Source organism: Amblyomma maculatum, chromosome 5, assembly GCF_055883805.1.
Source record: "Amblyomma maculatum isolate TAMU_Amacu chromosome 5, ASM5588380v1, whole genome shotgun sequence".
NCBI lineage: Eukaryota > Metazoa > Arthropoda > Arachnida > Ixodida > Ixodidae > Amblyomma > Amblyomma maculatum.
In genome coordinates, this window is record NC_139348.1 from 17157557 (window position 1) to 17170895 (window position 13339).

Sequence of the window (13339 nt, forward strand, 5' to 3'; positions counted from 1 at the left end):
GGAAGTCCGAGCAGATGATCGGTTGAACCACGTGTACAATGACGAATACCCATCGAAAAGTGTGGCGAATTGCGAATTCGAAAGTGTGATAGCTTAGTCCGTACGTCCGAGATTAGTCCGTAAAGGCGTTGGCAGCACGGAGCGACTGCCCTGATGACTTGCAACGATCAGCCGTATTCGATGGAACCACGCTTATTTCCGCGCCCGTGTCTATAAGGAACCGGGTGCCGGAGAATGTGTCAGGTACCATAAATAGGTGACTCAGACGACTTCAGGACCACATGCCGCCGTTAGTGATCCGGGCGGGCGTTTCCTGACCACGAACTAACTCGTGGCCCCGTGTCGAAAACGCCGGCGGTACCACCACAGAGTCGGAGGGCTGGGACTCTGAGCTTAACGTATGCGCGAAAGAGCGCGATGATCGAGACGAGGCGGCTGGGTCGCTGCTGAGTGTGGCGACTGAGGCGACAAGCTCACCGAGACGGACCTCCATGCGCGAAATCGCCGGGTCTCTAGGCGGCGAAACAGCAGTGGCGGACGGAGAGGTCGCCTCGTGAATGTTATCCGCGAACTCAGCCAGGCGGTCGCGAGTGACGTCACCGGCCGCCGCAAGGGCGAGGCGGATTTGCTGGAGAAGGCTTTGGAGGTAAAGCGGCCGAAGTAACGCAGAGTGGTGGGAGGTATCGCTCTCAACTAGGAGCTGGCGCAATGGCACTGAAGCTGCGAAGAGTGTCAATAGACTGCCTTCCTCGATAAGGAGCTGCTCAATGCAATAAAAAGCTGCGCTAATAAGACATGGACGAAGGAAAGGCAGCGGAGATGCCCACGCGCTGGACGACGAACGTAAAATGCCAAGCTGCAGTATGTGGTCGAACTCACGTTTGGAAATATCGAGACGGTCTGTAAACAAGCGGCGTGGTCAAGCAGCTGTGGGTGTACCCCAAGTGATGATGTGATTTTTTTTACTCAAGGATGCTGCTGGAGGCAGGAGTGCTTTGACGGCATAAATCTCTACAGCACTTTGGCTTTCAGGTGCTGATATGGTGTGTCACTCATGGGGGCGGAGAGAACGTCGGAGAGCTCACCGGCTCGTGACGCTGTGACGTCACAACCCACGTGACACGGGCTGGCAGGAGCTGCCAACTTGGGTCTCTTGTTTCACCTGGGACGGTTATGTCAGAATCAGCCTGCTAGGACCCTGGCATTCACGTTACACCTATAGGCCACAAAGGCACGTTCATATGGGCTGGTTAAAGCGGGCTTTATATGTGGGCTGAAGAAGAAGAAAAAAGGAAGAAGAACGCTCGGTCACCAGCAGCTATTGCTGTAATTTTTTATGCACTTTTCAGGATCAACATGGTCTACATCCTGGCCCTTCCCAACTTCGTGTCTCCTCTTCCTCCTTCATGCGGCCTGGCTAAGTGACACAACCCATTAAAGAGACAGTGCTGATAGAGGTATGCTGCCAGCTATCGTTTGGTAGAGGTATGCGCGTCTTTTCTCTCTCATAACGCCTTATTTTCAGCGGAACGTTCTCCTTAACACCATTGCATTAAAATTGCACACGAAGGAACTACGCAAAAAGATGGAGCTCAAACTTGTGAACGCGTAACTGCAAAGTTGGTAGTGACAAAAGATAAGATAGAGAAGACGTTCATCATCTCTGCCATAAACTACTATTCAAATAGCCATTTCGAAAAAACGAGTCTGTGCAGATAGGCTCAATTGAGGTGAGCATAACACTGCAACCGCACGTTTCACCAAAATTAAGTTGAAAAGAGATAGTCAGCCCGAAACGGTGTCTTTGCCGGTTGGAGTAGACAATTTTGAACGCCTAAGATTCAGTATTGTCCCGACGCCGGATGCACAGGGCCGGAGCAGTGGGGCAGCAGGGCATGCTGTCATGTATTTTTTAAACCTTGTCATGTTTCATTTTTGATAAGTAACAACGGGCTATCCTAAGGCTTCCTTGTCGGTGCTACCTGGCATGTTGATAACATTCGATTACTTTCTTGTTATTCGGAAGCTAAATCGCGCATGGTCATTCCATGCAAAACGTCCCAGGCTCTCAAAGCGACCACAGTCATTTTCTGAATAAAATCGGCCTGTTTGCAATTGAGTGAAAAGCCTTTGGTGAAAGAAATTTTACCTAGACAAATTTTTTTGCGACGCATTCACTACTTTAAGTTTCCGGTAAGTAAAAATTTGCCTCAGATACAAAATTTATTATATGCGCAAAAAGGTGCAATTACTGATATTATTTTATAACATTGTACTTGCGTTGTTCTCTTGTGTGACTTCATGAATGGAAAATAATGTAACTGTTATACAGAACTACTATAGAGGCTGAATGAGGGAACCAGGAACGGTCCTACACCTCTACAGCCTCTACTTCTACCGATTGCGGTCTTTCTTCTTCTACGTCTAACACGTGTCCCATTGCGCATTGTCCTTCAAGCTCTCCAATCTGCGCCACTAAGAATCAAGCCAAAAAAATGTCAATTCGTCTATGAGGAACTCCGCTTCTTAGGACATGTAAGCGCAAAAGGTGTTATCCCAGACCTTGACAAGACTTCCAACATCCCTAGTTTCTTATGCCCAGCAGACAAAAAGACCCCCCGATGCTTTTTGGGTCTCTGCTGATATTGTCGACGCTTTGTTCAAACTTTCATCTCGCCTAACGGAGCCATTGAGAGCTTTGACTCGAGATGACACACCCTTTTTATGGGGAGTGCTTAAAACGAAGCCTTCACGGAGCTCCGCCACCGTCTTCAGAGTCCACCAATGCAAGCCCATTTTGACGAGAACGCAGACACTCAAGTCTACACTGTCGCCAACAACGTCGACCTCGGGGCGATGCTCATACAGTGGCAGTCGGGTGCAGAATGAGTGATCGCCTAAGCGAGCCGCGCACTTTCTCGATTGGAAAGGAATTATTTTACGACAGAAAACTAATGTCTTGCCGTCATCTGTCAGAGACCACCAATCACTATGCTGGCTGGCAAGCATTAAACACCCTTCCAGATGGAGCGTCCGCTTTCAGGCGTACGATGTGACGGTTGTCTACAAGTCTGGCCGCCAGCACCAAGACGCGAACTGTTCATCACGAGTGCCCGTGGAACCTGCTAGGCAAGACATCGCCGAAGATTGCCATTTTTTTTGTGCCATTAGCGTCACCCGTATGGCGCTATACTTGAACGAACAGACTCTGTGTTGGCGCCACACACAGATTACCTGGAGGGCTTTAATGCTAGTGTCCCACGTGTGTGGCGCCGTGGGCTGCAGTCCTTCATTCTGCGACGTGCAGCACGCAGATCGATGCTGATCACTATAAGTTTGGACGTCGCTACTTTATCTACAACACAAACGACTATGTGTGGGTATGGACGCCCATTCGTCGCCACGGACTGTACGAAAAAATGCATAGCTATGGCTTAGCTTGTGGTTAACCTGGAGGGCTTTAATGCTAGTGTCCCACGTGTGTGGCGCCGTGGGCTGCAGTCCTTCATTCTGCGACATGCAGCACGCAGATCGATGCTGATCACTATAAGTTTGGACGTCGCTACTTTATCTACAACACAAACGACTATGTGTGGGTCTGGACGCCCATTCGTCGCCACGGACTGTACGAAAAAATGCATAGCTGTGGCTTAGCTTGTGGTTAACATGGAATTACGCGAGAGCAATCTGCATGGCTACGCTTAGGTTCGGCTTTAAAGTACACGACATGGCTTTTGCAGTTTACTCTGTGGTTTCAGCTTTATTTATGCCATAGGGCACTTCACGTATGAGCCCCCCCTACCTCTCGTCGTTGACCATTCTCATTTGGGTGTAGAAGACGTCTAATGCTATGACATCCTCTCTACGTCGAACTCCGGGGCACACCGTAGTCACAACGTTCGAACGAACCATCTGTCCTAGCAACTCCCTGTGGTCGTTCGCCTCTACCAACTACAGAGTAATCTGTCTTCGTATTCTTTTTTCTTTTCCTTCTTCTTCGTTTCCTTCTGATTTCTCTTTTCCTTTTTCCTCGTCTTCTTTTCCTTCTTCTTGGACTTCTTTCTTTTCTCTTTTTTCATCTTTTTATTTTCCTTCTTCTTTTCCTTCTTCTATTCCTTCTTGTTTTCATTGCTCTGACTTGACTGAGCACATCGAGCTCTGAAGATTGGATGTACCAACTGACAAAAATATATCGCTCGCGATATATTTGTATTCGTTTGAGCGAAACTGTCACTCGTTAGCTTCATAAAAAGCCCGATTGCATGTGCGAAACATGACATTGAGCTGTGACACGTACTTCAATGGAGTCATAGTTCGGCAGCGCCTGCCACTGTCCCGTTTATGGAATTTAATGAATAATTTGTCCCGTCAAACGAAACTTGCTCGCGTTAACCTTTTCAGATTCTGAAGTGTTTTTATCTGAAGGATCCTAATTCCCAGTACAGGCCAAGGTAACAGATAAGATAAGATAAGATAGCGGAGTTTGGAGCATGTTGTTTTAAAAACTCCTTCGTTCAAGCAACTGAAACAATTTTTAGCATCGAGTACATCAAGGGTAGGATAGGCTAGTAGGTTAGACTAGCCTAGTTTAGGTTAAGAATATTTTTGGCTGAAACATTTTAAAGGTTAGTGTAAGCAATTTCATAAAATTCCTAATTTTTTTTTTCACATTTAGTGACCGAAAATAACGCGAATATTTCTTGCATTGTTCCAATAATGAAGGCACATGACAAACAAGCGCAAATGAAAAAGATGTTACGAGGTGAATTAAGCTTTCAAATAGGAAGGGGTAGCGCCAGACGTAGGAATTCAGACCTTGGTCCAGTCAGCACAGCACTTCCGCTTCTTTCACCACGCACACCTTCGTCCTTCGACTACTTCGTCTTCGTTCCTCCGTTACAATTACCCCTGCGGAGCCGAAACCCGCTGTGCGAGCTATGCTGTTTCCCGAAAGTGGCATGGCTTCAAGCAAGCGACGGGCGACAGCTCAGTTTTCGCGGAACGGCAGCCAGTTGAGGTGACGCGTGCAATTTCATAGGTGATGTCACTAATTCCGGCCATGCTCACATAAGGGCCATCATATATAGTGGACGAGTAGCTTTTGATGCAAGCCGCGGGGCCGGACTGTACGCCAAAGCCAAACCGTATCGCCCGGAGCGCAGGTAACATGCCCGCAGCGGCCATTGTAGCGCTGCTTCAAATGCTCTTGTGATTCAACCAATCTCAAGGGCGCAATCCGACGAACTTCTCAGACAAGGACAGGATCTCGGTGACATCCAGGTGTTCACTGGTAGAAAACTACAGGATTGTGTCGAGGGTGTAAGGTGGCGGACGAGCGTACAAGAGGTAGAATGGAGTGTTTCCGGTAGTTTCATGAGGATTGAAAGCGTATGTGATGTAGGGCAGTATGGTGTCCCAGCTCTTATGATCCGAGTCCACATACATGGCAGGCATGTTGTTCAGTGTCCTGTTGATGCGTTAAGTCGAACCGTTTGTCTGTGAGTGATATGGTGTTGAGTGCCTGTAGTTGACTGTACATAGACGTAGCAGCTGCTCAGTATTATCGGCAGTGAATTGACGGCATCGCTCATTGATTTCTATTCGTCGAGGTCCGTGCCGCAAGAGGACCGATTTCGAAAGGAACTGCGACAAATGATGCGCGGTAGCCGATGGTAGAGCAGCTGTTTCAGAAAAGCGAGTAATGTTGTGGGCACACATCGCGATGCACCGATTACCGTTTGGAGATTTCAAAAGAGGTCCAAGAAGGTCAATTCCAGCCAGCTCAAACGGACTGATTGGAGGCGCCACAGATTGAAGTAGGCCAAGTGGAGCGGATGTTGGGCCACATATTGTTCTCTCGCGGAACGCATTCTCGGCCAGTGAAACACCTCTTGAACTCGACTGAGACGTGCGAGCCGATACCAGATGTCCGGATGCGGGGTCTACATGCATCACACGTAAAATAGAGGAGCACAGAGCCTTTGGAACAACAAGCAGGTATCGTGGACCCACACGAAAGTAGTTCTTTTTCCACAAGAGACCATCGCGGATACAGAAATGGCATTTAACTCCCTGGTTGCGTGCGGTGCCAAACAAAGGGTGTAGAGCAGAATATTCGAAATGCTTATTCTTAAATGCCTCAACGTCTGGAATGTCTGGGACGATGGCGGAAATGTACAGGTCGAACCTGTCGCTGTCACACTCTGTTGATGGCGGCGGCATTCGCGAGAGACAGTCTGCATCGGCTTGTCGACGCCTGCTCTTGGAGATAACATTGAAGTTATACGAAGACGGAGGGCGGAGTGCGCAAGGCAACCGCGTGGATCTCGAAGATTTACGAGCCAGCACAGGGAGTGATGGTCGGTCACAATTGTGAATGGGCGCCCACACAAGTACAGCCGAAAGCACTGCCCAGCGATGATCACAGCAAGTCATTCTTTTTCTGTGAAGAACAGTTGCGCTCTAGCTTGATGAGGGAGCGGCTCGCATATGCAAGAACGTGCTCCTATTCATTTCTGCGCTTAACCATAACAGCGCCAATGCCAACACCACAAAGATCATTATGAACTTCTGTTGGTGCGGAGGGGCCGAAATGCCGGAGAATGGGATGTGAGGTCCATAGAAACTTCAGCTGTTGGAATGAGGCATGGCACTCGGCAGTCCATTGAAATGAAGCTTCTTTGTGAAGAAAGCACATCAGCTGGTAGGCGATATCTGCAAAGTGGTGAATAAAACGCCGGAAATAGAAACAAAACCCCAAAAAACTGCGGACCTTTTTGACTGTCCGTGGTGCTTGAAACGACACCACAGTTGCTGTTTTCTGAGGATCTGGTCTGACGCCCTCCTAATCAACGAGATGGCCGAGCACCAACACTTGACGCTCACCAGAGCGGTATTCCTTGGCATTGAGGACTAATCCTGAGTTAGGTAAACAGGCTAACACGCGCTAAGCGGTCGTTATGCTCTCCGAACGTTTTATCAAAATTTACGACCTCATCAAGGTAGCAAAGGCATATGTTCCATTTTATGCAGCACAATATCGTGTCCATAAATCTCAAACTTCGCGGGCGCATAGCAAAGCCTAAACGGCATCACATTAATTTCAAAATGTCCATCCGGCGTTACAAACGTTGTTTTTTCTTTGTCTGTCGTATTCGCCGAGATTTGCCAGTACCCGGATCGCACATTGACGCAGGAAAAAAAGGAAGCGCCGGAGAGGCAGTATATGGTGTCGTCAATACGAGGCGATGGCATTTAACAGGCGGTAGTCCACGCAAAATCGCCACGTGCCGCCTTGCTTACGGACAAGAACCATGGGAGCAGCCCAGGGACTAAACGATTCAAGAATAACCTTTTTCTCAAACATCTCTGTGACATGCACGTGGATTACTTTGCGCTCCGAACACAACACACGATGACGCTTTTGACGAATCGGACGAGACGAGAGATATAGATAGTCTGGTGGGTACGAGACTTGGGAATAAATGGTGGTCCACGGGGCTGGGAGAAATCAAAGACAGCTGAATACTGTAGCAGAATGTCTACAGCTGAGCGGCGTGGAATGATGCTCAGCGTTTTTTTTTTTATCCTGCCCATAACTGTGCTTTCAGCGCTGGACGCTGGAACGGGTTCAGCCAAAGCAGCCGTGACCGACGCCCCAGCTGGAGGTGCATCGGGTTCACATAAAGCAAGTTTTAAACCACTTGGTAAAACGACCGGTTGAGATGAAGAATTAACTGTCCATAACCACGCGCTGCCGTTAACCACAGATACCGGACAGTGTAGCACGACAAAGGCCGGGATACATGGAGCGTTTTTACCACGTAAAGCCGGCGTTTTTCGCCCGGCGGCATGCATTCGACGCCCGGCGTCGAGAAATTCGCGTGCCGCCGCCGCCGGCGATCTGGCCATACCAGATATTTGACGCGTAGGTGACGCGATGTCCTCTCCAACCGGAAGCTGCTGCAAACGCAAGCCAATAGGAGCGCGGAAAACTGACATTTCCGGTTTGAGCGGCCGCTGTCAACATGGCCGCCATGGCCGACGAAGTGTGCGGCATTTTGTCCGCAGAGATGTGATTATCGTGAGAATAAGCGCCTAATCAAGCATGCAATGTCGCTTTTTTGTGAGTATACGACCTACTCTCGGGTCATAAAGTATGTGTTTTCTCCCTGAAGCGATATGTGTAAAAAATGAAAACGTGTTGCTGGTATTCGCGGGGGCATTCCGAGGTATCTTCGGTCGTTCGAGCCCGCCAATTCCTTGTGCGACTTCTGTAAGCTTTCTATAATTATCAGAGTGGCATTGTAATGACCCCAGGAGACAGCGTCGCTTCTCTCACTTACCTCGCTCTGCGGTTATTTCCATTCGCTAATGCATTTGCTTTTGAATCGAGGGATCCACGGTGGCGCTCGCGCCGCTGCGTCGTTCCACGTATCTCGAGCTGGGCGTCGCGTCCCCGCGGCACTTTACGACGCGCGAAAATCGCGGAAAAAAACGCCGCATGTTTTCTGGCTTAAAATTACGCTTTAAGCAGTTCGAATGCACTGGTTTCACTAGCGCTTCAAACATTTCCCCTTTGCCAAGGGCAGCGAACACCGGAACACACATTGCAGCCCACGATGGTATCTTAAGATGCTCAAAGCACCGTGCTGGCGTCATGCGCACTTATCATGAGGCCGGGCACATTGATACGTTCAAAATAAACTTCGCCATTTGCGCAATCAACCGTCACTCCGCACAGCTTCAAATAGTCTGGTTGGTTTGTGGGGTTTAACGTCCCAAAGCAACTCAGCTATGAGAGACGCCGTAGTGGAGGACTCCGGAAATTCCGACAACCTGGAATTCTTTAACGTGCACTGACATCGCACAGCACACGGGCGCCTTACTTTTCGTCTCCAACGAAAAGCTGCCGCCGAGGCCGGGATTCGATCCCGCGTCCTTGGGAACAGTAGTTGAGCGCCGTAGCCACTGCGCCACCCCGGCGGGGTTTCAAATTGTCTACTCCTAAGATGACGCCATGAGTACAGCTAGGGATATCTAAACGACTTTCGCTAGATAAACGGCTCCACCCAATTGAAGTTCAAAATTACACCCTCCAAGAGGAGGCAGCGGCTCGCCACTCACACCACAAGACGTTGAGGTTTCATCACACTTGTACATCACTTTGCGTCCCAGCAGGCATTTAAAACTCATACTAACCACAGAAACAGGTGCACGGGTATCAATGAGAGTTTCTTTCTTTATTCAATACTGCGAACCTTGTACAGGTCCAAGCAGGGTGGTAACATGGCAACAAAACAATAATAACAAAGGAAATAAACATCAAATTGTGGAGAAAGGCAATAATGAATCATTCCAGTCGGTTACTGTGCGAGCAAAAAATGAAAACTTGAATAAATCAGTTTGTGCGAAATACGCGTCAGCGCCTTAGGATGATGGTGGCACGTATGCCTCGATGATAAAAGCGACAGATATGGCGAAGGGTTAATAGCTAGGTCTCGATTCCAGAGCGCGGAAAGAAATTGCAAGCGTAAATTTTTTCTTTGTTGTTCAAGACATTCAATACCATTAACCTGCATTAATTCAGAGGGTGAGTCATACGGAGAAAATGTAGAGTAAATAAACCTCACAGCTTTTCTTTGTACCTTTCTAAACGGGGGATATTGTGTTTAGTAAACGGGTCCCAAACCATGCATGCATATTTGAATTTCGGTCTAATTAGTGAATTATGAGCAATTAGTTTTACGCTACAGGGAGAATGTTTAGGCTTATGTCTTAAAAAGTGTAGTACGTAATGCGGAAGAGCAGACGTTATCTATATGTAAAGTCTATGACAAAGTATTAGTAAGCATGACACCCAAATACTTGTACCTCTTCCAACAAAGGTAAAGAATCTAGCCTGTAGATAAAAAAGAGCGGAGCTTTTCTGCGAGTGAAGCGAAGAACGATGGTCTTGTCAGTGTTAACTTTAATGTCCCACACACCATTTATAAATCTTAGCCAGAGAGGAGTTAAGATGAATTTGGTCGTTAACCGAGGTTATTTCTTGAAAAATCACACAATCATCTGCAAACAGCCTGATAAGCACGTTGTGATCAAGGTCAGTTGTAATATCATTGTTATATAATAAAAACAATAATGGCCCCAGAACGCTGCCTTGGGGCACCCCAGAGCCGTCCGAAAGGCAACCTGATTGTTCCTCATTAACTTCTACAAATTGGTACCATTGGGTTAAATAGTTTGTTATCCATATGATAAAAATTTCAGATAGGCCAATGCTTCGGAGTTTTAATATTAGTTTTTCATGTGGGACTGTATCGAAAGCTTTGCTGAAATCTAGAAATATTGCATCAATCTGACCGTTCTTATCAAGACATGAAGCAAGTGAATGTATTACTGTCACTAGTTGCGTTATTGTTGAGCACCCTTTTTTAAACCCGTGTGGAAATTTAGATAGGACGCTATGCGCATCTAAAAATTCATTAATCTGGTTGGAAATAAAATGTTCGATTAGTTTACAACATGAAGATGTAAGTGATATCGGGTGGTAATTTTACAATTACGCGCGGTCACCTTTCTTTTATACTGGCACAGCCCTGGCTACCTTCCAGTCACTCGGTAAATGCCCATAAAGTAATGAAATACAGAAGAGAATAACTAAGAACTTTGCAGCAGATTCAGCATATCGCTTCAGAAACTTGTTAGGAAGGTTGTCAGGACCACATGAGGATTTAGTTTTTAAATTTAGTAGCATGAAAACTACGCCAGGATATGAAATAAAACTAACATCATGTGCTGAAACACCGTATCATTGGATGGACAAGCACCGGAATTGGAAAACACACTGTGAAAGCAGTCGTTTAAGTGGTGCGCAATATCCCTGTGATCAGTAACAACTGATCCATCAACCAAAATTTGTGACACTGGTTTCTTTTTTTTTTTTCGCTTATATAATTCCAAAACTTTTTTGGCTCCTCCACAATGAAATTGTGCAGCACAGTATTAAAATTGTTTTCTTTCGACGTGTGCACTGCACGCGCAAGACTTTCCTTTAAATCGTTTAAATTACCTAAGTGCAAGCGCCGATTTTTTATCCTTTTTATCTTTCGTTTTAAGTGGATTATTTCACGCGTCATCCACGGCGTTTATCGGCGAATAAGTGTGTGTACGTTTGCTCGGCACAAACTTATCTATGCAGGAATTGCGCATATCTTTAAAAGAGTCCCAAAGTGTGTTTAAATCATCATCATTAAAATCAATAAAACATGTTTCTAAATGTTCTATAATGGATGCATCATCAGCACGTGAGTAGTCTTTAAAAGATCGAAACTTCACAGGGTTATCCGATTGAGTACAAGCGCCATTGCGTAAGCGAACATTCAGAACCACAACTTCAACAGTGTATTCAGGCAATTCTCTAGGCACAAATACCAAATCGAGGACAGACTTGCTAGATCCTTGCACAGGTGTCGGTTGCTGCACTATTTGAATTAGATTATGTGTTAACATCATATTGAGTACACTGTTTAAATTATTGCTGTTTTGAGGAAGGGATTTAAAACGCTCCCAATTAACCCAGCCAAGTTTAGGTCGCCAATCAGTAGCAGTTCACTTCTTTGGAATCGAGACATATGCTCTTCTAGTTTGAATAGATAATCAACTGAAGCATCAGGAGGTCTGTAAATGGCAAGCAAAATGAAGCTATGGCCCCGGCATGAGATCTTTGTACATAAACATTCAAGGCCTGGAATTTCCTCCAAGGGAACAGCCCGTATGCGGTCTTTAATGAGGACTGCAACACCACCTCCCCTGAATTGGTGATCCTTACGAAAAACTTGGTAACAAATTGGGAAAACATCCTCGTCACCTATTTCTGTCCGCAGGCACGTTTCGGTTATCACGGCAATGGGTGGGTCATGTCCTAGTAAAGAAATCTCAAGGGGTTCTGTTTTTTTTACTACGCTACGAGCATTTAAGTTAGGTGCTTGTGAGATTCTTTAGAATGGCGTCAAGGTTCGGGCCGTTTCGGGCTCGATGATCGGGCCCGGGTCTCAGGTTCGGGATCCGGGCTCGGGGCTCGTGGCAGCGGTCTAGAGCGTTGGTTTATTATCTTGACGGGCATATTTTTTTTTCATCCCCAAAAGAACAGATGTTTATCTATTTTAAGTTTATCATGAATTATGTGCATTGTTTTACCTTGCAGTCTCATCTTTCGCGCTTTCCCACAGAACCTTGCATTTCTTCAGCGTTGCTTGCGAGTATAGTCGTTTTCAACAGACATGCCTGAACCTACTTCCAAAGCCAGGCAAAAAACCTGCGCTTCAAAACCTCCGCCCAGTTTCTTTAACATCATGCCTGGGAAAAACCATGGAGCGGATGGTGCTCAATCGGCTTGAGACTCATCTTGAATCCATAGATTTCTTTCCCCCTCAACAAATTGGCTTCCGAAAAGGTGTGTCTACTCAGGACCTATTTTTTCTCCTCATGCACGAATTTGACCCTCCGCCCACTTCCCAGATCCAAGCCATAGTGGCCCTTGATGTGCGAAAAGCTTTTGATAACCTTGCCCGCGATCCTCTATTAAACATCCTTGCCTCTACTGGCTGTGGTCCAAAGATGTATAGCTACCTCACAGCATTTCTCCGCGACCGTACGGCCAAGTTCCGTCTCCCCGATTCGATATTTGATCCTTTCCCCCTCACACGTGGTACTCCTCAGGGCGCTATTCTGTCACCCACCCTTTTTAACCTTGCAATGGCTCCCCTATCTCGTACTTTAGCGTCTATTCCAAACCTAAAACACACATTCTATGCAGACGACCTTACTCTTTGGTGCACTTCTGGGTCTCCTGGAGCAGTAGAGGAGAACCTACAGCAAGGTATCGATGCAGTCGTTAGTTACCTTGATAAAGTAGGGCTATCTCCCGCACCTGAAAAATCCGAATTGCTGCTGATTGCAAAAGCTCGCTATCAACGCCAACATAACCAGCTGATCAATCTCACAATGGCAGGTCACCCCATCCCTCGTGTATCATCCTGCCGGATCCTCGGACTTCATATCCATGAGTCAACCAATCAGGCCAATGTATCTACAACCGTTAAAATTTCCAATCAGCTTACGCATCTAGTTCGCCGCATAGTCAATAAGCACGCCGGGCTATGCGAGGGTCAAGTCAGGCAGCTTCTCCACGCATTAGCACTTACCAAAATTTTATATACGATTCCTTACCTACACTAACTTGTCGCCAAAGACATCAGATTGAGGTTGCGCTTCACATATTGTACAAGGCCGCACTTAACGTCCCTGTACATACGTCCACGAGCGCCTATACTCTACG